The sequence below is a fragment of the Equus przewalskii genome, chromosome 20, assembly GCF_037783145.1.
Source record: "Equus przewalskii isolate Varuska chromosome 20, EquPr2, whole genome shotgun sequence".
Lineage (NCBI taxonomy): Eukaryota > Metazoa > Chordata > Mammalia > Perissodactyla > Equidae > Equus > Equus przewalskii.
Window position 1 is genome coordinate 51,820,177 of NC_091850.1, and position 23,193 is coordinate 51,843,369.

The 23,193-nt window shown below is 39.2% G+C and overlaps 1 long non-coding RNA gene across 1 annotated transcript; it reads right to left on the minus strand.

The window, feature by feature from the left end:
* Nucleotides 1-320: 320 nt before the first annotated feature.
* On the minus strand, nucleotides 321-23,077 carry LOC139077875 (uncharacterized). Its single transcript, XR_011530478.1, has 6 exons — nucleotides 23,002-23,077; nucleotides 22,539-22,651; nucleotides 10,485-10,699; nucleotides 2,931-4,810; nucleotides 2,781-2,807; nucleotides 321-734 (listed from the first exon to the last, which is right to left on the minus strand). It is a non-coding gene; the product is annotated as an uncharacterized lncRNA (long non-coding RNA).
* Between the last annotated feature and the right edge of the window lie 116 nt (nucleotides 23,078-23,193).

Below are 23,193 nucleotides of genomic sequence, written 5' to 3' on the forward strand. Positions count from 1 at the left end.
ACGTGAAGACACAGACACAGAGGGAAGACAGCCATGTGAAGATGGGGACAGAGACTGGAGTGATGGTGCCACAAACCAAAGGACTCCTGCCGCTGCCACAGCTGGAAGATGCAGGAAGCATCCTCCCGAGAGCTCTGGAGGGAGCATGGCCCTGCTCATACCTTGATTTTGAACTCCTGGCCTCCAAAACTGTGAGACGACAAATTTATCTTGTTTTAAGCACCCCAATTTGTAGTACTTTGTCACAGCAGCCCTAGGAAACCAATACAGAAACCTAGTGAATTTCCAGAAATTGCTAATTTTCTTTTTGTCTTCTATTTGTTTGGAATCTTTATTGCAAAATACGGTACTAAGAAAAATAATAGACAACTAAGTAATGATGCAAGCACCCTTGTACTCACCCCCCAGGTTCAGAAATACAAAAATTTCTAGGACCCCAGGAGCCTCATGAATGGATAAAACTCTCCTGAATTTTATAGTATTTTTTGTTTGCTTTTTATTTTGATACTGTGCATATTCTTTTGCCACCTTAGTGGGCACCTTAATACTATAGTTGGGCTTCCCCTGTCTTATAGCCTTGTAAAAGGAGCCATTCCGCATAGTATCTTGCACGTGGCTTCCTTCGCCCACCATCACACTGATGAGATCCGTCCATGATGTTGCGTGGAAGGTTCAAGTTCCCCCGCTGTGTTCTTCCCCAAGATTGCCTTGGCTGTTATTGCCTCTCTTCATTTCTAGAAAAATTTTAGAATAAGCTTGTTAAGTTCCATTTAAAAACAGCTGTTGGGATTTTTATTCTACTTCATTGAATTGATAGATGATAATGCGGAGAACTGATATCTTTTCATGTTAAATATTCTACTATATGAATGTGTTATATCTCTCTCCTTTTATTTACTTCATAATTTCTTCTCAAACGTATTCCACAGGTTACTGGATAGAATTACTGTGCATATTTTATTAGAATTCTTAAGTATTTGCTACGTTATGCTATTTTACATATAAATCTTTAATTTCAAGTTCTGTTTGTTTCTCACATTTGGAAAGACTATTTTGTTTATTTATTTTTATTTATTGATGTAACAGCAAATATGTTAAACACACTTGCTAACTTCAGTAATTTTACTGTAGGTTTTGTTATGTTTACTCTATGTATACATTTATATAATCTGCCAATATTTACTTTTATTTCTTCCTTTCCAAATAGCCTACATCTTTTTTTTTTTCTTTTTTCACTGCAGAGGCCGGGACCGCTAGCACAAGGGTGACTATGAGTGGTAAGAATGAGCTCCTGGCTTGGTCCCAGTCTCAGAAACAAATGTTCCAACACTTTGCCATTTAAGTGATATTTGTCATTGAAGTAAACCGGTGTTTACTACAGTGGTTTCAGAAAATGCCTTTATAAGATTAAGGAAATTCCTTTCTATTACTAGTATGCGAAGTTTTTTAAAAATCATAAACAAATGCAGACTGCTATATAGGACATTTTCTGCATCTATTGAGATGATATTACTATTTTCCTCCTCAATTCTAGTCATGTGGTGAATTATAATATTGATCTTAAATGGTAAACAACTTTGCATTCCTGTAAAAAATCCAATTGATCATGATGTATTATCACATATATATTTATACATAAAAAAATACATCGTGACCAACATTCGTATATATTTAAAATTTCTAAAATCATGTTTTAAAAATATGATTGTTTTTAATTATGTGTATACACACAAAACAAAAAACTTCAAAAACTGCATGTACATGCAGTGGATAAATATTTCCTTTTTCAATTTTCTGGAAAAGATTGTGTAAAATCAGTATTCTCTCTTCCTCGAATGTCAAATAGAATTTCCTGGTAATGCTGTTTGGGCTTGGAACTTTCTTTGTTAGCTTTGATAATCTGTATCTTTTATGAATGTGTCTATTATGTCCAAATTTTAAATTTACCAGAACTGTTCATAATATTCGCCTGTGATCTTTTTTAATATGTATAGATCTGTAGTGAACTGCTCTTTTTCATTTCTGGTACTGGTCTATGAGTGATCTACGCCTTCTCTCTTCTCTTATTTTTTTCTTTCTTTGTTTGGCTATGGATTTATCAATTTTATTAGTCTTTTTAAAGAAGCAACTTTTCTCTTTGCTGACCATGCCTACTACATAGCTGTTTTCTATCTTATTAATCTCGATTCTTTCTACTATTCCTTTTCTTCTAACATCTTTCTGTTAATCTTGCAGTTCTTTCTTCAGCTCTTTAAGATGGGTGTTTAGATCATTGATGTTCTGCCTTTCTTCTTCTTTAAGTACAATGAGAAACCACTCAAGTAAACAGGTGGGCGATATCACCTCAATGACATTTTTGAAAGCATTGTTCTGGTTGAGTTCAAAAAATATGATACACAATTAGCATTATATTTTATAAAATTTCTAAAATTATTTCCAAAAAATTAAGTAGACACTCAGAAACATATATAGTAGCAACCTGTTATTGCAATGATAGTTGTTTATAAGACAAATACAAAAGGAAAATCATTGAAAAAGAAGAGATTTTATAGAAAGACTTGCAAAATAAAGTGCAACAGAAAACATAGGGGGGGATCAGCCCCCACATGTTAGACCAGAGGAAGGTGAGGCTTAAACTAATCCAACAGCCAAGTCTTGGGTTTGAAAGGACATGTGATATGGGTTTCATCATTCAAGTTCACTTCCATAAGATCTCCTAATGAAAATCAGGTCATCTGGCTGATGGAATTACAGGTCTCTATCTCCTAGAGGAGCAGTACCTTGCTGGTGACTTCATTTTCTGGCACCTGGTATGAAGCAAAGAAAAGAACACTGTAGTATCTTTCACAGCTACAGATGAACCTGCTTGTATTGACTCGATTGTCAATACAAAAGAGAAACCTGAAAACAAATGAGCCCAACAAGCTGACCTTGTTTACAGAGAAGATCAAGCTCATCTTTTGGAACACAAATGGAAACTTCTAAAAGATTTCAGACTGCACAAATCAAGTACCAACATCTGGAAAAGGCAAGAAATCTATATTAAATCCATAGAAGCTTTTTGCCTGTGAAAATGTATCTCTTCCAAGTATACGGCAAGTGGCTTCAGTCCACTGTTGAGTGGGTTCTTTGCAGTAGGAGGTATTTCTAACTGCTGAACACCAAAAGTAGAAACTGGTGTAACGACGTTGAAAAAACCCAAGATAAATTCTGAAGGAAAAGTTCTGATGCAATGGAAAGAGGAAATGAGGGATGAAAGAGGGTAACCTCGAGCAATATCTGGAAGCAACGAATTTAGAAAGAGCAAAAGAAGAGGATGACATTCCTTAGAATAACTGCTATGCAGTTCTTCTAGCACAGCTTAGAAAGCAAGGGTTTTTAAATGTGGTGTAAGTTACCTCAAGCTAGGGATATGCGCCGAATAAGCACGACTAGGAAAGGACGGTCCTGTGTGCTACTATTCTGTTGTTACAGGAGCTCACAAGGAGGCTGCAAAGCACGTTGCCATAATGCATCTTATTGGTTCAGAGAAACAAACGTGTTAAATCTCCGCCTGTCTTATGTATCTGCATTGCGTGTCCTAGACATACCAGCTAATGGAGGAGGCAGAAATTTTCAGGAGTGCTCAATCTTCAATGAAAGTACATCTTTCTCATTACACAAATGATGGTATCAAAAAAAAAAAAATGAAAGGGGGTGACTCATCCTGAACAAAAGCAAAAGTAAACGCTATGTGTGTACAATTTCCTAAAGAGGAAAATGATGATAGAAGAGTGATAATGATTCTGATGACAACAGGGGTGAGGCTGAGGAAGAGAAAGAACATGAGAAAAAGGAGCGTATGATGAAGAGAATGAAGAGGATCTGAGATGATGACAAATATGGAGAAAATGGCAAGGACAGTGAGGGGGAGAGTGAGAGAATTAAACATAGATAGTGATTTAGATGCCTGAAATACAAGTGGAAAATGAAGACTGAAAAGCTGTCCGACTGAACAAAACAAATTCTGGCTCTCCCAGCTCTGAGTTGCTCAGTCCTCCTGAGGAAGGTTGCCTCTGTCCAAGTTTGTCAAGGGCCCATGCACCTTTCCAAAGCCATAATAGTGGAATCCGTGCCACATCTGAGCCTTAGCTGTGTAAATAAAGGTTTCGTTCAACTGTTAATAAGCTTTACACAGTAAATGGAAAACATATACACACATGTGTGAAAGTGGTTAACCTTCCCAAATAATAACATTTCAAATTTAAACAAAGAAGAGTATGTATATTTTATCAATTAGTTTCATTCTTAATAAAATATCCCATGTTGGAATAAGTATGAAGAAATAGGCAATATCATACCATGATTGTGGGAAGGTAAATTAATACAACTGTTTTGGAAAACAATTAAACATCATTTACCAAGATTCTTCAAATTTGTATTCTACTTCCCTCATCAGTGCTCATTTTAGGTATTTATATTGAGGAAACGATCTGTTAGAGGCATGCACAATGCTTGTGTGCAAAGATGTTCATTAAATTATTTTCAATATTAGCAAAAGCATAGAAACATCATAAACATTCATTAGCTGACTAGTTAAATCACTTATATAGATGATGCATCAGATTTTGTTGCATAACAAACCATTCCAAACCTTTGGCTTAAAATAAAAACTATTTATTCTACAAGTTGACAATTTGGGCTGCTCTCAGCTTGGCGGTTCTTCTAGTTTCCTCTGGATTGTACTCTCTCCAATGTTTTTGATGTCCTATCTGGTGCCTCAGTTGGGAAGATAGGGGTGGCTGGGACTTCTCTGCACGTGGTCTTCATCCTGCAGCAGAATCAAAAACTGCAAGTGGAAATGTGCAAAGGTTCTTGAGGCCCAGCCTCAGAACTCACAAAAGGTCCTTTCAACCACATTTTACTGGCCAAAGCAAGTCACAAATCAGCCCAGATTCAAGAGTGAAGTAATAGATTCCACTCTTGATGAGAGGTGCCCATTTTTGCTTTCTACCATAGAGAGATTCTTCTGCCTGGCTTCTGGATCCCGACTCCTAAAATAAACTGCAGCCTTGAAAACAGCACCTGTGCCGTCACACTGCAAAAAAACTATGGCAATGTTAAATGAAGAAAAGCAGGGTGCAAATTTGAATATACATGATGGAAAAATAAGCTTGTTATAAACATAGGAAATAATACAACTGAAAGTTCACAATGCTTGTATTTTGGTGGCAGAAATATAAAATATTTTTTGGTTCCTTTTTACATTCTTGTGTTGAAAGTCCTAATATAATGTGAACATTTGTGCATGTGTATGTGTATTCACAAACTCACACACACAGAGAAACTTAGAGAGAGAGAGACAGAACACATTTCAGCCTTCACTATTCCTAAATGGATATATACATATTTTGTGGCAGAGTTGGGGGCGGGGTGAGAATATTTTTAAAATGCATTATGCTGCCTTACTATTTACACGGCAGTCATTTGCTCCTGATTGGGAAAGGGAAAACACTACATCTACAAAACTACTTTCATATAATGTGTCACAAAATCTTTTTAAAAGTTACAAACATCCTTAAGAGAGCACACGTAATTAAAATGTAAAGAAGAAAACAGAGAACAGAAGGGATTGAATGCAAGTGGCCTTGATGTTTTTCCAATGGACTTGATGTTCTAAATATGCGTGTGGTTGAATTCTTCCTCTGGGAACACAGGAAACAAATGAGGGCCCGCAATACCCAATAACACTGTAACGGGCCAATGTAAGAGCAGAGAGCATGGTTTAAAGTCTGGGGAGGTTAAAAACCACAAAGAGTACTATGGAGGGAACTCATTCAAATTATACCAGCCCAAATCACAGGCAGAGCCTAGTGGTCAAAAAGTGGATTGTTCATGGGAGAGAAGGGCTCCAATCAGTCTTGAAGTTTATGACGAAATGTTAATAATGAAATGTATTATAGACAGAAAAACATCCAGAAGCCCAATTAATTTTGATTTAATCAATGAATGGATCATGGTGGCCAGCAAACAAGTGTGAAAGCTTAGGGTGGATGGAGTGCGGCAAAGCAGCAAGTGAAGCTGATTCTCGAGTCACAAAGCATCCACTTCCCAACACAGCAAGAATTTCTTCTCGTTATTTTCTTGTCAATTCTTGGATCGATTTTTATTTTAATTGAATTTTATTTTGTTTTTAATTTTAATACAACATCATTAGCAGCTAACATTGACATGACTAACACTATAAGGTTTGGGGAAAGAACATTTGTGAATTCATTTCACAACTACTGTTCCATACTCCATCTTCCACATGTTCTTCTAGGCCTTCTAAGGAAGAATGGGCATATATCTGGGGTGATGGGTGAATAACACAGGAATCGGAAGGCTAGGTACCCTGTAAAGAAGTCAGGTACTTTAAAAAATATCTATGTAACTCAAACATTTCAAAATTGTTTGATTCAGAAATACGTCGCTGCCTTAAAATATGCTTTATTGTTGCTGATCTATTCCAAGTAAGCCTACGTTGCTTCCAGAAGGTAGACCAATCTTTTATAAGGCCTTGACTTAATAGTTAAATGTATTTTAATGACAAAGGAAATGCACCTTTATTTTCTTTTTTATTTTTTTTGTGAGGAAGATTTGCCCTGAGCTACCATCTGTGCCAATCTTCCTCTATCGTATATGGGATGCCACAACAGCATGGCTTAACAAGCAGTACTAGGTCCTGCCCAGGATCTGAACCTGCCAACCCCAGGCTGCCAAACTGGAGCAGGCAAACTTAACCACTACATCACCATGCCGCCCCTGGAAATGTACCTTTAGACTCACAAGAAAAAGTCAGAAATCATCTTTCCCAACCCTCATTTCGTAGGTAAAAGCTGAGGTCTGGTAGAATTTAAATTAAATTTAAATTTCACTTAGTCCTGGAACTCAAGCCCACTGTCCCCAGGATAGGAAAGGAGGACAGTCTCCTGAGTCTGGACACTGGGATCTGCAAAGAGGTGGTTGAAGGTGGGTTAACCCAGCTGCTGGAGCACCGAGGAAAGGCATCCATTCAAAAGTCTGACCTTTCCTGCAATAATTGAGCCCTCCTATGTCACTGACTCACACAGACCTCCAAAACTCTCTTTATAATAAACATTCAGTTTTACTTTAGTTTAGGAATATATGTTTATTATAAGATAATGCATATATTATATATGTGCATAAATATATGCATATATATTACATATGCATACATTGCAATACATCTCACATATATAATACAATAATATATGTAATATATGTGTAGATTATATTATAACATATAACATGTTATTAGATATTATATACTATCTACTACTGTACACTAATCTCTGTTCTGTTCTATGAAGAAGAAATGCAGCAGTCATCAAAATACACAGCAATCTCTGCTGCATAAATCTCACAGCAGACGGTGGGGGACAAACACTATGGAGACACAAAAGGCTCAGGAGGGAGCTTCATCTTGACCAGCTGGTCCTGGAAGGGTTACTGCTTTAGCAAAGTACAAGTGAAGCCCAAATATTTAACTAATTACATTGTCAAAATTGAGACTGTCTCTCTGTTATCTTAGTTCATGGATGAAAGGGGAAAAAGATTACCAATGAAAGATTCCTAGAAATGTCTCCTCTTGATAATGTCTTACCTGAAATGATACGAGAATAAGAAAAATACTCAGAAAGTTGGTAGAAAATGACAAAACCACTGAAAAGGATGGCCACCCAAATAAATAGAGTCAAGAAAACCCCTTGTTCACTTCTGAGAGTGGACAAAATTGAAATCTAGACATAGTGTGAAGAAACTGTTAGGCTGATAAATCAAACTAAAAAAAAATTGAGGGAGCTGGGCAGCCCAGTGGCATAGTGGTTAAGTTTGTGCACTGCCCTTAGGTAGCCCAGGCTTCCCAGTTTTGCATCCTGGGTACGGACCTACACACCACTCATCAAGCCATGCTGTGGTGGCATCCCACACGAAAAATAGAGGAAGATTGGCACAGATGTTAGCTCAGGGCAAATCTTCCTCACCAAAAAAAAAAAAAAAAAGGCAAATGGAAAAATGAAAGAAACTATGACAGTTTGGAGAGAAGGAATAAACCATTTTCAAAACACTGAAGCAACTTGACAAGTGGGAGAATGGATGCAGGAGCAATGAAGAAATACGGACAGTCCTCTGGTAAACAGATCTCCCAGCAAAGAGAGCTCCATCCCCTCCATGGGAAGTCACCCTCATTCACAACATTTTCCTTGGGGACTTGACTGGGCCACCAGAACTTAGTGGCAGAAAGATGCAGTTGGAAGGAACAGAGAAGAACCCAAGCTTAGGGATAGCTGATGGCTAACATGGACAGTCTCTTGGACCAAATTATCTCATCTCTTGTTTGAAAACGTCTTGACATATGAAGGCCAAGTTTTCACGTGCTCATTATGTTTTTTAGTGCAGTTTGGGAATTCACACTCCACGTTGTCAATTAACCTTACTTGTCGTACACAGTTGGAAGGATGCTGGTGTTGATAATTTACTCATTAAATTATCACAAACATGAGAGTGATTTTTTAAACATATTGTTTGAATCAAAGGAAATTGTCTTGAGCTTAATGTCTCTTAAAATACTTGCGAGATTCCTCACAAAGTGAATCTCCAAATTTCTAAAACAGAAGGAAACTAGCAGATGAAAAACCACAGGCAGGAGGGAGATTAACTGTTCAACAAATGTTATGAAAATTATATTGCAAGCATATGCTGTGGAATTGTAAAATACTTTTCAGATTACCGAAGATAAAAAAAACACCTCAGATACATTATATTGCGAACTATTGTGAATTGCATGGAGATTCTAAACAAAACCTGAACAATAATTAAGATGCATTTTAAAGGCAAAACTTTTCCATTTAGTTCGCAATGAACAATCCTTTGACAATTTTTTATAGACTTCATCTTTTAGAGCAGTTTTAGGTTCACAGCAAAATTGAGCAGAAGGTACAGAGATTTCTTATTAATCCCCTGCCCCCACATATGCACAGCCTCCCCCATTACTCAGAACTCCCACATTTGTCACAACGATGAACCTACGTTGACACGTCATTATCACCCAAAATCCAAAGTTTACGTTACAGTTCACTCTTGGCGTTGTGCACTCTATGGGTTTGGACAAATGTATAATGACATGTATCCACCATCATAGTATCATACAGGGTATTTTCACTGCCCCCCAAAATCCTCTGCGCTCCTCCTATTCATCCCTCCCACTCCCCTTGACCCTGAAAACTGCTGCTATTTTTCCTGTCTCCATAGTTTTTCCTTTTCCGGAATATCATCGAGTTGGAATCATACAGCATATAATCTTTTCTGATTGCCTTCTTTTACTTAGTAAAACGATTTTACACGTCTTTCACAGATTGGTAGCTCATTTCTTTTTAGTGCTAAATATTATTCCACTGTCTGGCCGTACCACAGCTCACTTATCCATTCACCTACTGAAAGACACCTTGGTGGTTTCAAGTTTTGGCAATTATGAATAAAGCTGCTATAAATGTCCATATGGACATAAATTTTCTACTCTTTTGAGTAAGATAATTTTTTTTTAATAATGACAATAATAGGAACTATCTTTCTTCACTGGGCTGTTGAGAGCATTGCATGGATTAATGCATGTCCACGTGCTAAACTCAAAGTCTGGTTTATAATAGGTGGTGAGGAAATGTCAGTTGAATATGAATATTCATTATTCCTTTCCTTGTTAAGAAATGCCCCAGAGGTGTCCACTTGTCTTAGGGTCAGTATTTCTGTGGAGCAGGCTTCCTTTTGTCTAGGGCTCATCAGTAATGGGGCCTCAGAGACGCAAAGTGACGGAGAAACGAATTGTGGGTGTGGGAGGTGGGATGGGGGTTGCTATCTTTGGACCTGCCTTTTGGAAGGGCACTTTATCTTGCAGAATGGCTTAGCGTGGTCCTTGGTAAAGGAGTGATCAAAAGGGACAAGGTTATTGGAAGGAAAGTTAACACCTCCCTCTAAGGTTGCAGAAAGTGTACTTTACATTCCAGGAGTGTTTTTCTAGAACTACAGACCAGGAATAAAGACTAAACAACTATGTTAGCTACTGTAAGCATTAAAGGATAACTTCTGTCTATTTCTCCTGTGTAATTAACGGTTAAAAGCCCTCAAATAAAACAGACCTTCCTGCTGTTGGGCAGAGGGACTGAGCAGCAATGCCTGGGGTCTGGAGAAAGCAGATCCACTCCCCAGGCATCTCAAGTGAGAGGGCCAGGTGGCGACTTCCAACAGTCAAGACAGCAGATGCTCCCCAGGGGCCTGCTGCCAGGAAGATAAGAAGCACAAGGGATCCTATTTTTCATTGAGCCAAGCAGGAATTTTTGAGCCTGATTTTCAAGAATTCCTCAACTTCATTTAACGTTTTATTACAACGTCCCCTGTTGATCTTGGACTGCCCTTTTGATGTCTTGCAGACTTTCCATCTTCTCACTTACCTTGGTGACTTCCATGGTAATATTTCCCTCGCTGGAATACTGCGCTCTCTGATTATTCAAACTGTACCCATTGCTCAGGGTCAACTTCTCAAGAAAGCCTCCAGTGTCTGCAGCATCCATTATTATTCCGCCAGTTTCTGAGTCGCCACCACCCTTCCAATGTGTTGATGATGTAGCTCATGGTCAACAAATAATTGTTAGATGCTCTAAGAGCACTGAAAAATATAGAATGATGCATATAGATTTGAATTTAAAGAGCGATAATAAATCTAATTTTATAAAGAAGAAGGCAAATCAGTGATGACCCAAGAAAGACAACAACAAAAGTGGATTTTATCACAAAAATAATGGACATACAAGACACAATTTACAACGGACATTTTGGGAGTCTTTGAAATTGTACATAAATTTTAAAACAAGGCTAAATCATCTTTAAATTACATACATTCTTCGGTTTGGATTGTCTGCCTGCACCATCATTAGGGAAGATGTTGACTCCTGTTGATCGGGGTTTCTCAACATCTGCCCTGTTGCCATTTGCAGCCAGATAATTCTTCATGGTGGGGGCCATCCTGGTGTTGTAGGGTGTTCAGCAGAACCCATGGCCTTAGGGTACTAGATGCTAACAGTTACTACACACATCAGTTATGACAACCAAAGATGTCTCTAGACATTGACAAATGTCCTCTGGGGGAGCAGAATTGCCCCAGGCTGAGAATTATTGCTGTAAAATAATACTAATTTCTTTTATGCTACATGTCAGATATTGCAAAGGAGTAGTTATCATCACAAGTTTTGAATCAGACATGCCTGGGTTCAAATCATATCCTACATTTGTGTGATATATAGCCTATATGATATATAGCTTATTTAACAAGTCATGGTCATTAACATCATAGCCTGTTTGCTCATGTAAAAAATGAACAAAGGATACCTATCTCATAGGGTCACTTTGCGGAATAATTTGGATCAACTGTGTGAAGTACTTAGCACAATTCTTGGATTATAATAAGCAGACAATAGGCAATAGCTATCATTATTCCTAACAGTAAGCAGCAGACTGTTGCATCCAGAGAAATTATTCAATACTGCTATGAATATTGTAATGTCTACAATTCTGCTTGATGAGGAGTCCTATTTTGCACAGGTTTAGGTGAGTATTTAGTCTTCCTGCTTAAAGTAATGAGATGTAAGGCTAGCTACTACAATATGATAGGGTTGCATCCTCAGGCGAGGGGAACAGAATAGAGAGAGAGCAAAGAATGCCGTTCGTTTAACCATTCACTCATTTACTCAACAAGCTTACATGGTGTGTCTACCCCACTCCAGAGTGTGCAGTGGGGGATAGGGGATAAGACAAAGTCCCTGGCCCTAAAGTGCTCAAAGTCTAGAAAAGTCTCAGATTAAGAAAACTTCAAGACCACATAAAGAAGCATCCTGATGGCTGGAAGTTTGGGGAGCACTTTGGAAGAAAGCAAGGTCTCCTTAGACTGGATGCAATAGTGACTCCTATTTAAAATCTGAACTCTGAGTAAGTGCAGATGCAACTGGCCCTGCAGGTGCTGAAAAGAAGTAGCCTTCCGTGGTGGCACACAAACCAGTATCCATCGGTGGTGCAGCCCGGCACACGGCTGCACACCTTCCCTGCTTTTGTATTCCTCAAATAAAACGTTAGCACTTTAATCTTTGCTTCAGGTTCTTTCTAAAGAAACTTGGCTAAAACACCATGTATCCTGAACTAACAAATGACCACAGTGGCCTAGGTCACGAAGAAGAGGTTCAGTAGAATCTGGATGCTGAAAGACAAATTCAGTAGGATTTACCTTAGCAAATCCTAACTAAGATTTTTTTTTTACCAACTCACTGGCAAGAGGAATTAGATGTTAGTTTCAAGGCAGTATTGTATCTCATTTATGGACTGTTGTAGAAAGTCAAATTTAATAGATGTTGATATACATAAACAAGTGAACCCTAATCAGTAAAGATTCTGCTGCTCAGGCCGAGCACATGAATAGAGTAGTCTAAAGAAGACTGCCCAATGAGGGGTTTTCCTTGCTTGGGTGAGTTACAAATCACAGTAGAAACCTCTAGGAAGTATAAAACCCAGCAAGAAAAATCATTCTCCCTCCTAAATTCAGTTTACTGAGCCTGTAGGTACTCGATTGGTGCAGTAAATCAACTGGACTTGTGATACAAAACTGGTAGACATTACGTAGTTAGTTGGAAAATGGCTGTAAGGAGTTTTCATCTTCCCTGGCAAAAAGAGAAACAAGAGTCTATTGTTTTGAGTGTAATAGTCTGATTTTACAGTTCTACAGTTAAAATGCTTTTAGAGAAGAGACCAACAGTCATGCAGGTCAAAGATTATGCTCAAGAGTTATGAACCAGCAGTGGGACGTGCTTTGGAGGGAACTCATTCTCACCTTTCAGAAGAAAAAAGGTAGCATTAGACTTGTGGAGGCTGCATTTGTAGTGAACCACTTTTTAAAATTAGACATTGCCTGGATCAATGTAGTTCATTATCGCTGTTGAAAGGGAGGAAAAATTAGCCTGGATGTTATTGATCGAATTTCTCAAATACTTGGAAACGAAGGAGAAGATTTTGAAGAGAAACTATGAAATACTAATATATCTTACAGACTTGAGAAGATTCCCTTGTTACAATTGTGAAATATATATTATCAGTTATAATAACTTTAGGTCTTAGTTGATATGAAAACTGTTTTCTAGAGCATGCATTCACAATAGGGAAGATATCACCCCAAGGAGAAGAAAAGCTTTTTGGGGGGGAGCAAAAAGCCTTACTCTTATTATATAGAGAGCACTGACATGCATAGAACACACAAACACAGGTAAAGTCTACCCGTGGTATTAAAGCTTCCTAATATGGACGATTAGAGAAAACAAGTCTGAAAAGCTTCCATAGGGGGATTATAATGAAAATAACAGGTTGAGAAACACTGCTTTTGGTCTATGGGAAAAACAAATTCAATTCAAAATATAAGTATTAAAAATATATGTTAGGGGCAGGCCCCATGGCCAAGTCATTAAGCTTGTGCTCTCCACTTCAGTGACCTGGGGTCTCCAGTTCAGATACTGGGTGTAGACCTATGTGTACAGCACATCAAGCCATGTTGTGGTAGCGTCCCACAGAGAGAGGAACTAGAATGACCTACAACTAGGATATACAACTACATACTGGGGCTTTGGGGAGAGAGAGAAAGAAAACAATTAGAAAAGAGAAGATTGGCAACAGATGTTAGCTTGAAGCCAATCTTAAAAATATATATAAAAATATATATATGTTAAAATATATTGTATAATGTATTAAGTACATATTACATATTAAATTATATATTAAATAAATATATACTATATATTATGTATTAAATAATTGTTCTATACTAAAATATGTTATATATGAAAAATGTGTTAAAATTATGTATTAAAAATATACTACTGTGCTTGGCATTGTGCTAGGCACGGGGAGAAAGAAAAATGGAACTCTTTTAGGAACTTAAAAACTAAATAGGGAAATATGACATATCTATGATCAGAGGTTATAAAATACTGAGACTATGTTTAAGTTACCTGAGAAAATGTCATTTTGCTTTTAAGTGTAAATGTGGACACGTGTATGTATAGATGATGCTACAAGGATGAAAGAGGCCCAAGAATACAATATGACTCGTATTAGACAAAAAGGATAGATGACAGATGATGGACAGACAGACAGAGAGACAGATAGACAGACAGAGAGACAGATAGACAGACAGAGAGACAGATAGATAGAATAAATATTAATTGAATAAGTACTTGTCTAGGAAAGCTTTCTGGAAAAGGGTAAGTCATGGTGAGCCTTGAAAGGAACATACATGCAGAAGGCCGTGTAGGGAAAGAATATCTTTCCTGGAGTTGAGGGAGAAACATGTGAACTGAGGCATGAAAGTCAGAACAAGTGGTGTGCCTGGTGGCAAAGGAGGGCAGGGAGAGTCAGGCTGGGTTTGAGGACGAATCTGGGATGAAAAGGTAGCAGGAAGCTGGTGGCTTAAGACGAGCCTCAATGCTGAGGTGAGGACCAGCCAGGGGAGGTTAGATTGGATTGGATTGGTCAAAGGAGCCATCTGAGTTAGCTGAGGGGAGAGGATACTGCGAAAAGGGCGTAGGAGGAGGGATCTGGCAACCAGGGTGTTCAGGATCAAGCAGAGAAGAGGTTGCTTCCCAGGAAACCGCTTCAGAAATGATTGAGCAAACTGCTGGAAGCCTGCTGCCTGACATTTTGGCTTTAAATTGGGTAAATTGCTAATTCCAAAATAAAATCAAAAACACATGTGGCGTGTTTTTGTTGGGTGTGTGGAAATGTGACAATGAAATCAAGCACACTCAGGAGGCTGACGAATTCAAGTTTTCCGCAAAACCAAGAAACCAACAAGAAAAAAAATACCATGATTTTAACCACTTCTTCATTAAAACCAATTTCTCTTGTCTGGCTAATGCCCCCATTACATTCTGAGAAAAATAGAATCAAACCCAGACATCACCTCTTCCTGATGTAAAAAAGAAAAGGAATTGCCGTGCAGGTTAAGCATATGGCCTGCTAATATATTCTAAAACACACACACACACATACGTCGCAAACATTTGTACTCGTGAAATACAGATTAATCATAGTGGATCTGTTATATATATATTCCTCTTTTCTAAATAAGGCCATCTTATATTGCTACCTCTTTTGGAACAGAATGCTTATTGTTCTATAAGTGTGCAGAAAGAAGAAGTGTCAGGAAATTTACTCTAAATTATTTAGAAGTAAAGAAAGAAGAATTCAGAGACTAAAGGACCTTAAACGGTATCTACAGAACCATCTGAGTTAAATTCAGACTCTTTGAAATGCCTCATATTATTTCCCAAGTTCTCTCACATTTGCTGTGTCACCAAAGTTGAGGAATGAGGAGATAAGTGACAAGAATCTGCTGCTGCTGAAAAAAAGTATCCTTGGAACGATAAATACACTCTACGTATTTACAGACTCACAAAAACAAAGCTAATAGAATGGAGGATGGGAATTAGAGTCTCAGATAAACCACAGAGAATTACAAAATAGACATAGATTTAGACAAGATTGGTAGCCAGAGATCACCTATATATTGAGACTTTAAAATCAGGTTATATAAAGCGAGGAAATAGTACAGATTACATGCCTCTCACTTCACATACTGAAGACAGGGAATGAGAAAAAGTAGAGGAATCATAGGAGATGAGGAGGCAGGCTGGAGGCAAGGACAGTCTGGAGAGCCCCTTGAAGCCCCTGCCCCAGCTCTTCCTTCTGTCAAAAGGAAATGACATCATTCAGGGCTGATGGGAAGAAACACAGGACCTTTGAAGAGATTCTCCAGCCTAAGATCTGGAATTTTTTTGTTGCATTATTTTCGTGTCATTTAAGATCTCCCCAGAGTAAGAGATGTCCAGATCATAGCTGAACATCCTAATTCTTCTTTTTTTGCATCCTAATTCTGCTTTCTCTCTGGAATAGAAAATATATCAGATCCTGTTAGGAGTCTTCACCCTGCATGGATAAAACAAAAAGTGTACTAAACCTCTTCAAAAAAGAAACTCAGATATCTCTGGGAATAAGAATGATTCATTGACATTGTAATCTCCCTAAAGCCGAGCTGGAAGGGTCAAAGAAGAGTGGAGATGGAAAAAGCTTTTATTCCTGCGGAAAAGTCTAAAATAGACAGTTGAAAAAAATTTAAATGGCAAATTTTGGACAAACTGTTTTTATGCTTGCCTTAGAGTAGAAACTTCTTTAAAGGTACAGCAGTGTTGAAGGAGAAACTGTGTTCAGAAGAATCTTTCTTAGGAGCAATTGAGAGGATAAACACCAGATTCTCTGGAATGGGCGGATAGGTGAGGTGCCTCTAATGAGGATGTTCAGCATGTCAGAGGGGAAGGAACAAAGATAAGAGGCCAGAAGCAAGAAGCTCTGATGCTACAATGACTTCAGTCAAATGGAACAAATTTTCTGAGCTTCTGGTACCTAAACTGTTTATTGGAGATAGTACATGGTGTTTGTTTTAAAATACGTCTAGAAAGTCTTCAATACTTCTCCATTCTGAAGGTGGAGCCTATTTCTCCATCAGTAGAATGTGGGCTGGACTTAGTGACTATTAACAAATAGAATGTGGCATACATGGTGGCGTATGAATTCAGAGTCGTGAAAGGCAGTTTTCTTTGCTCTCTCTCTTAAATGGCTCGCCCTGGAGAAAGTCAGCTGCTATGTTGTGAGGACACTTGAGTAGTAGGGTCTCTCCATGGAGGGATCCTATGATGAGGAACTGAGGCTTCCCATCAACAGCCGTGGGAGTAAACCCCTTACGAGTGGCCCCTCAGTCTAAGTCAAATCTTCAGACGATTGCAGCCCAAGCCCACATTTTGACTGCAATTTCCTAAGAGGCTCTGAGCCAGAACCACCCAGTTATACCACTTCCAAATTCCTGATCCACAGAAACTCTGAGATAACAAACGTGTACTCTTTTAAGCCGCTAAGTTTGGGGGTATTTGCTATACAGTCATCTACAAGGAACCATGCCACTTCACAGAATAAATATGAAGATTCAGTGACATAATGTTTGCGAAACACCCAGGACAACTGTAAGGGCTTAGGCAAATCCATAGTAATCCTAATCTTCTCCATGGGTACAGCTATAGCGGTAGCAGGGTAGTTTTAAATACTCTCAGGAAATAGGCTTATACCAAGACTATAACCTAGGGAGGCAGTGGCTGTACAATTCCTTTTCCTCCCCGACTCTGTCTCCAACAACTGATGCCATTTCTGAGACAGAGTAGCTGATTACGAAGTATTTGCTAAGAAAATAAATCAACAAATTGTGAGCAAATTGTTCACTTTCTCTGAACTCCGGTTGCTTCCATTGGAAATTAAAGGAGTAGGACTAAATGATCTGAAATATTTTTCCTGGTCCTGAAATAATTCTAAAATGCAAAACATATGCTATTTATTTTTATTTAAAAATAAAAATATGTCATTTATTTTACATATACTATATATCTTTATTTAAAAATAAAAATGTTTTATTTATTTACAAATATTTTATTTATTTTATGTAAATAAAAATAAACAGCTCTTGCTATGTGCTATGTGCCAGGCACCATATTAGGTCTTATGCACATATCATTTCATTTAAGGCTCTCAACAACCGTGTGAGGTTGGTAATATTGTTGTCCTGATTTAAAGAAGTCTGTGGTGGGGCCGGCCCCGTGGCCGATTGGTTAAGCTCCCGTGCTCCGCTTTGGCTGACCAGGGTTTTACCAGTTCAGATGCTGGACAAGGACATGGCACTGCCCATCAAGCCATGTTGAAGTGGCGTCCCACATAACAGAACCAGAAGGACCTACAACTAGAATATACAACTATGTCCTTTGGGGAGAAGAAGAAGAAGAAGAGAAAAAGAAGATTGGCAACAGATGTTAGCTCAGATGCCAATCTTCAAGGAAAAAAAAAGAAATCTGTGGCACAGAGAAGTGACATGGGCATTCTGAGGTCACACAGACGGTAAATGTGAACCTGCGTTTGAACTAGGGAGACTGGCCATTGTAATCTAAAGATGAGCCTGCTTGAGGTCTTCGACTTTATGGTGTGGTCAACTGATCTGTCTTCATACTAGAGTCTAGGCTTCTTAGGACAAGGGCAATTCCTCACAAATATTCCTATCTCCAATGTCTAACATACAGCAAATTCTCGATAAATGCTCATTTAATGAATGAACAAACCCACAATGTGGTGTGGAAATATTTTTAACTCACACTAAATGTGGTTAAAAAATTACCGACAAGTTAAACATTTGGGGTTTTCTGAGTTATTCATATATTACTATTTAGTTACTAGGACTCCTACTGAGTGTTACAGAGAAAACCCACCTCCTAGTACCCTCCCTGAGCATATCCTAACCATCAGAGTGTTACTATGCACTCTATTAAAATAAATGAGCTATAATTCCGAGAAATGTCATAACTAAATTTCAGTATAGGGGCTGCAGCAGGTACCATTAATAGGTCGGTAGAAAGTTCTAAAGCAGCCACTCTCTGAAGAGAAGAGATCTGTAAACTTTGCCCTTCACCAAGGTTGTTATTAGTTTGAGTACGGAATTGGAACAATTAATAACTGATGAGAGCTTAGAAATAAGGATTTGGAAGTTTTAAACTGACTTTAATTTGCATATTGCAATCCTCTTAGAATTACTAAATCCTCTTTTCAAGAGGTAGATCACTGAAATTTGTAGAAAGGATGGCTTCTAAATGGTATTACAACAGCAATTGTACCCCCAAGATGTTTTCTCTCTTTCAAAAATACGAGGGAATGGGGCCAGCCCAGTGCCGTGGTGGTTAAGTTTGTGTGTTCTGCTTTGGCGGCCCAGGCTTTGTTGGTTTGGATCCTGGGCATGGACCTACACACTGCTCATCAAGCCATGCTGTGGTGGTATCCCACACAGAAGAACTAGAAGGACTTACAACTAGGATATACAACTATGGACTTGAGCTTTGGGGAGGCAAAAAAAAAAAGGAAGATTGGTGACAGACATTAGCTCAGGGCCAATCTTCCTCACCAAAAAGCATAAGAAACAAACAAACAAACAAAAATGTGAAGGAAGATACATGGAAGGCTTAGAGGAATGGTTTGGGGGTGAGAGAGCCATCAGAGAAGAGAAAAACTGACAAGCTGGAGCCACAGATCGGCTAAGGTTATGAGGGCCAGATGTAGGAGCTGGTCTCACGAAGTGAGCATAAAACTACAGATGGAGGTAGGAACAACGATCTTTCAACAGAGAAAGAATGACCTGAACTAATACAAAGTCGTAGTCTCCACCTGGTCAACTGTCCTTCCAACATTGCTCTGCTAGAAATTTTCATATTATAAGGTTTTTAAATTTTGGAAATGAAAATACACCTCACCAAGCCCTGACCCTGTAAGTCAATTTTGCTCAGTTATATGGATTTTTTTTTTTGTCTAAGGCCTCTCTGCACCTGAGTTACTTACTTTACTCCTGCATTAACTGGGTAGATTTCATTGTTTAGTTTTTTTCTCAAGAAGGATTGTAGGGATTAAATATCCTAAGCTCTTTCATGCTTAAATGTCTTTATTCTTTGATGGTGACTTGGCAGACACTAATATTGTCTCCTTGTTTTATTTCCTGGGCCCTTTCCAGATATCGAGTCTTGCACTGCAGTAGTCAGGGCCCACCTCAACATCCCCTTAAGGCTGACTTGTTCTCTTGTCCTTTGTCCTTGAAATTCTCCTCATAATTGTCTTGGTGTTGAAGATTGCCTATCAATTTTTGTGAACCCAGTGTGATTTTTCAACCTGTAGATTCAGTTCTTTTACCAATTCATGGATTTTTCAGGTAGCTTTGAAGTTTACTGTGATTTCATCCTCAAGGCCAGCAATTATATTAGATCATTTTCATCTGTTTTCCATGTCTACTAGCTTCTCTAATTATAATAAAATATTTGTTTTAATTATCTGCACTTTGATCATCTTTGATCATCTCAAATCTTCTTGGTGAATGATTTGACTTTAGTTTGGGTTCCATTCTCTTCCTCACTGTTTCTGTTTATTTATTAATTCAATAAGAATATTTTGTTCTTCAAACGTCTTTCCTTGAGCATCTCCCTTTTCATCTTATTCTCTTGTTTATTCATAATGTCCTTGAGCTATTTTTTCTTTGAATGCATGTCTCATTAACTTGTCACACAGCATGACACAGTTGTGACAAATTCTCTAGTGCTCCTTGAATTTTGTTTTCGTATTAACTTCTTGGTCTGTCACTTACATAGTGCAATCCTTTCTTGCATGTTTTGTGATGAGGTGTGATTGTAGACTTCCTGTAGAATTCTCTTTTATCTTGCTCAGGATTGAATGGCTGTGCCGGCACATTCTCTTTGCTCTGATGGAGTGCCAGTGATTTGACCTACTTCCTGTCACATCCAGGACAGATATGCTTTTCCATCTGAGCTTCAGTTTGAGGCATTAGGAGTGCCACTTGATCTTCAGTGACATAAGGGCATGGCATAGGGGAAGACACATGGTTAAATTGGTGGTGTCGCTTCTCTCATGCTGCTCCTTGTGTTAAGTGTCCTGTACCTAGTTGGGGCTGGGGAGATACCCCAAAGCCTCAGACCTGGACTCTATACAGTGAACCATGGAGTCCTCCAAAAGGTCCCTTTGACTTGCCTTGCTAGCTTACCACCTCCTTTCTAATTTCTCCTCATCAGCTCTTTCAACACCCCTTGGTTGAGAAAGATAAGGATGCCTCTCAGTTTGAGTCTCTACTGATTTAGGGGAGATAGACAAAAAAATTCACACAATTTCCTAAATCACCACTATGGTTTCTGGCGAATGGAACAGAGTTAGGAGTGAACTGGGCTGTACTTTACTCAAAATCACTTTTCTTTCTTTGGTTTCAAGTTCAGGGTGTTTGTGGAATTGGGTTATATCTAATCTCTGTGTTGGGTGCTACAGGTTCTCCGGGATGGGGCTTCTGGTTTCAACTAAGCGTTTGCCCTTTAGGTACAAAGGGAGAGATTCTATAATGCAATTTCAATTCTCTCTCTTAAGTTACATGTTCATCTTTACAGCAAACCTCCAGTATCTTTATTTTTAAAAACCTCCTTTTCACTTTATCTCGGGCATCTTTTTGCAAGTTTAGCTTTTTTTTTAAAATCAAATGATTCCTTTTTGGGCCAATAGTTAATAACCTAGTTTCCTTGGCTGATTTAAGTAAATAGCTGTATTTTTATATTTCTCTTGTTATCATTATAAATAAACAAATGCTCATTGTAGAGTTTGGAAGGAAATGCAAATTATTTAGATGCAAAAGTTTATTTTATTTATGATTTAAAAAATGTAATTGAGAGGAAAAAGAATCTAAATCCACCCCCCCCCCCCCCCATTGTCTTTGCTGAAGCTCTGACATGGTGGCATGACCATGATCTGGGGGATGGAGTAGACTAGCAGGGTAGGTGAGAGGGTGACCTGCTCCTGCCGCCCCAGCCATCAAGGCTCTTGGTGCACAAGCCCAACCCTGCCTAGTCCTCGTCAGCCCCAACAGGTCGGAGGGTAGCAGGAGCCCCACATGAATTAGCAGTGCTGTCCTAAGGCATGTGTTGTGTCATCTCTGTCATAGCTGACTTTCGACATCCAGGCACACAGGCATCCTCACTGCCCCTTGGAACTGCCACAGCCTTTCCCGCCTCCCAGCTTTGCCTCCGCTTTTCTCCGTTCCTACGTGTTCTGTCCTCGCTCTCCAGCAGCAGCTCCCTGGCTCCTCTTCACAGAGGCTCCCTCACCACCCTGGCTGAAGTAACTCCCCTGGAGGCACTCTGCCTCACCCACCCATTATTCTCTTCACCACCCCTTCACCAGTCAGCATCTGCAACTGCTACCTGGTGGCTGTATTTGTCACACGTTCTAGAATGTAAGCTTCATAGTGTGGAAGACCTAGCCTGGTTTGTCCAGTACTAACTTTTTACTACGAAGCAGAATTTTCTCATCAGATGAACCAATGCACCTCTGAACTGTCAGTCAAGTCTGCAGGACTGGCCTGGCCCCAGCATCCTGCTTGGCATTCGGGTTTTCTCCCAGCACCTGCATTCTGCCTGTAAACTCACTCTGGCTTGGGACCCTTTCACTCTTCCTGGCCCATGCTCTCTTCCCTGGGGTCCTGTACAGCCCTGCACACCTACCCCAGTCAGAGCTGTTCCCATGAAGGTGATTACCCTGAGGACCCCCAGCCACATGCATCTCAGTGGCTGTGCCCAGCCTGCAGTGACACCTTGAGATCCACCCCGACCTCGCCCTGTCTTGTTGAACACCGGGAATGAAGACAGGATGACAAGCAAAGGGCAGGTCATAGTGGTCCATTGCTCTGATTTTAGTGCACTTCTGAAACTCTTTATTCTTGTCCACTCTGGAATAGCATGAGTGGCCCTAGTCTGAATCCTTGAAAGTTTCATGGCCAGAGAGAAAAATGTTCCTACCTGCAGCCAAACATGATCCATTGCCGCATTTCTCCATTTTACTCCCAACTCCACAGTGCCGAAGGAGAGTGAGTTAGTCACACTGTTTCTTTGCAAGGGTATATTGTTGCTCTCTGGGGAAAAAAAAAAAAACATTGACGGTTGCTTTGTGGCTGTTTGGGATATTTTTAATTGTTTCTTTTGGGGTCAAGCTCAGGACAGGAGCTCTCCCGCTCAGATCCAACCCCTAGAGGTAGTAAGAGAGCTTTGCTCTCTATGAGTCACCCTCGTTCGAAGGAGGAGTCAGCTTGTCAGCCATGCTAGAGAGAGTGACCTACCACAGAGCTGAGGTCTGAGAACCCTGTTCTAATTGTACAGCTGGACGGGAATCCCTGCAGGAAATTCTCCTTTTTTCCTCTCCTCCTACTGACAGGCAATTTCCTCTGTAGACATACCCCCTTAAATCACTTCCAGACAAGCTCACCTTGGCTTCACAGGACTCACACGGAGGAAAAAGAGATTGCCTCCCTTCTCTGCTGTCACCAACAGATCAGATGGAATTATTTTAAGCTCACATGTTTAAATGACAATCAGACTGTGTTCACTTGCCAGCAGGAAATAAACTTCAGAGGGAAGATTTGGGTAGAAAACATAGGATCAGACACAGAAATAACAG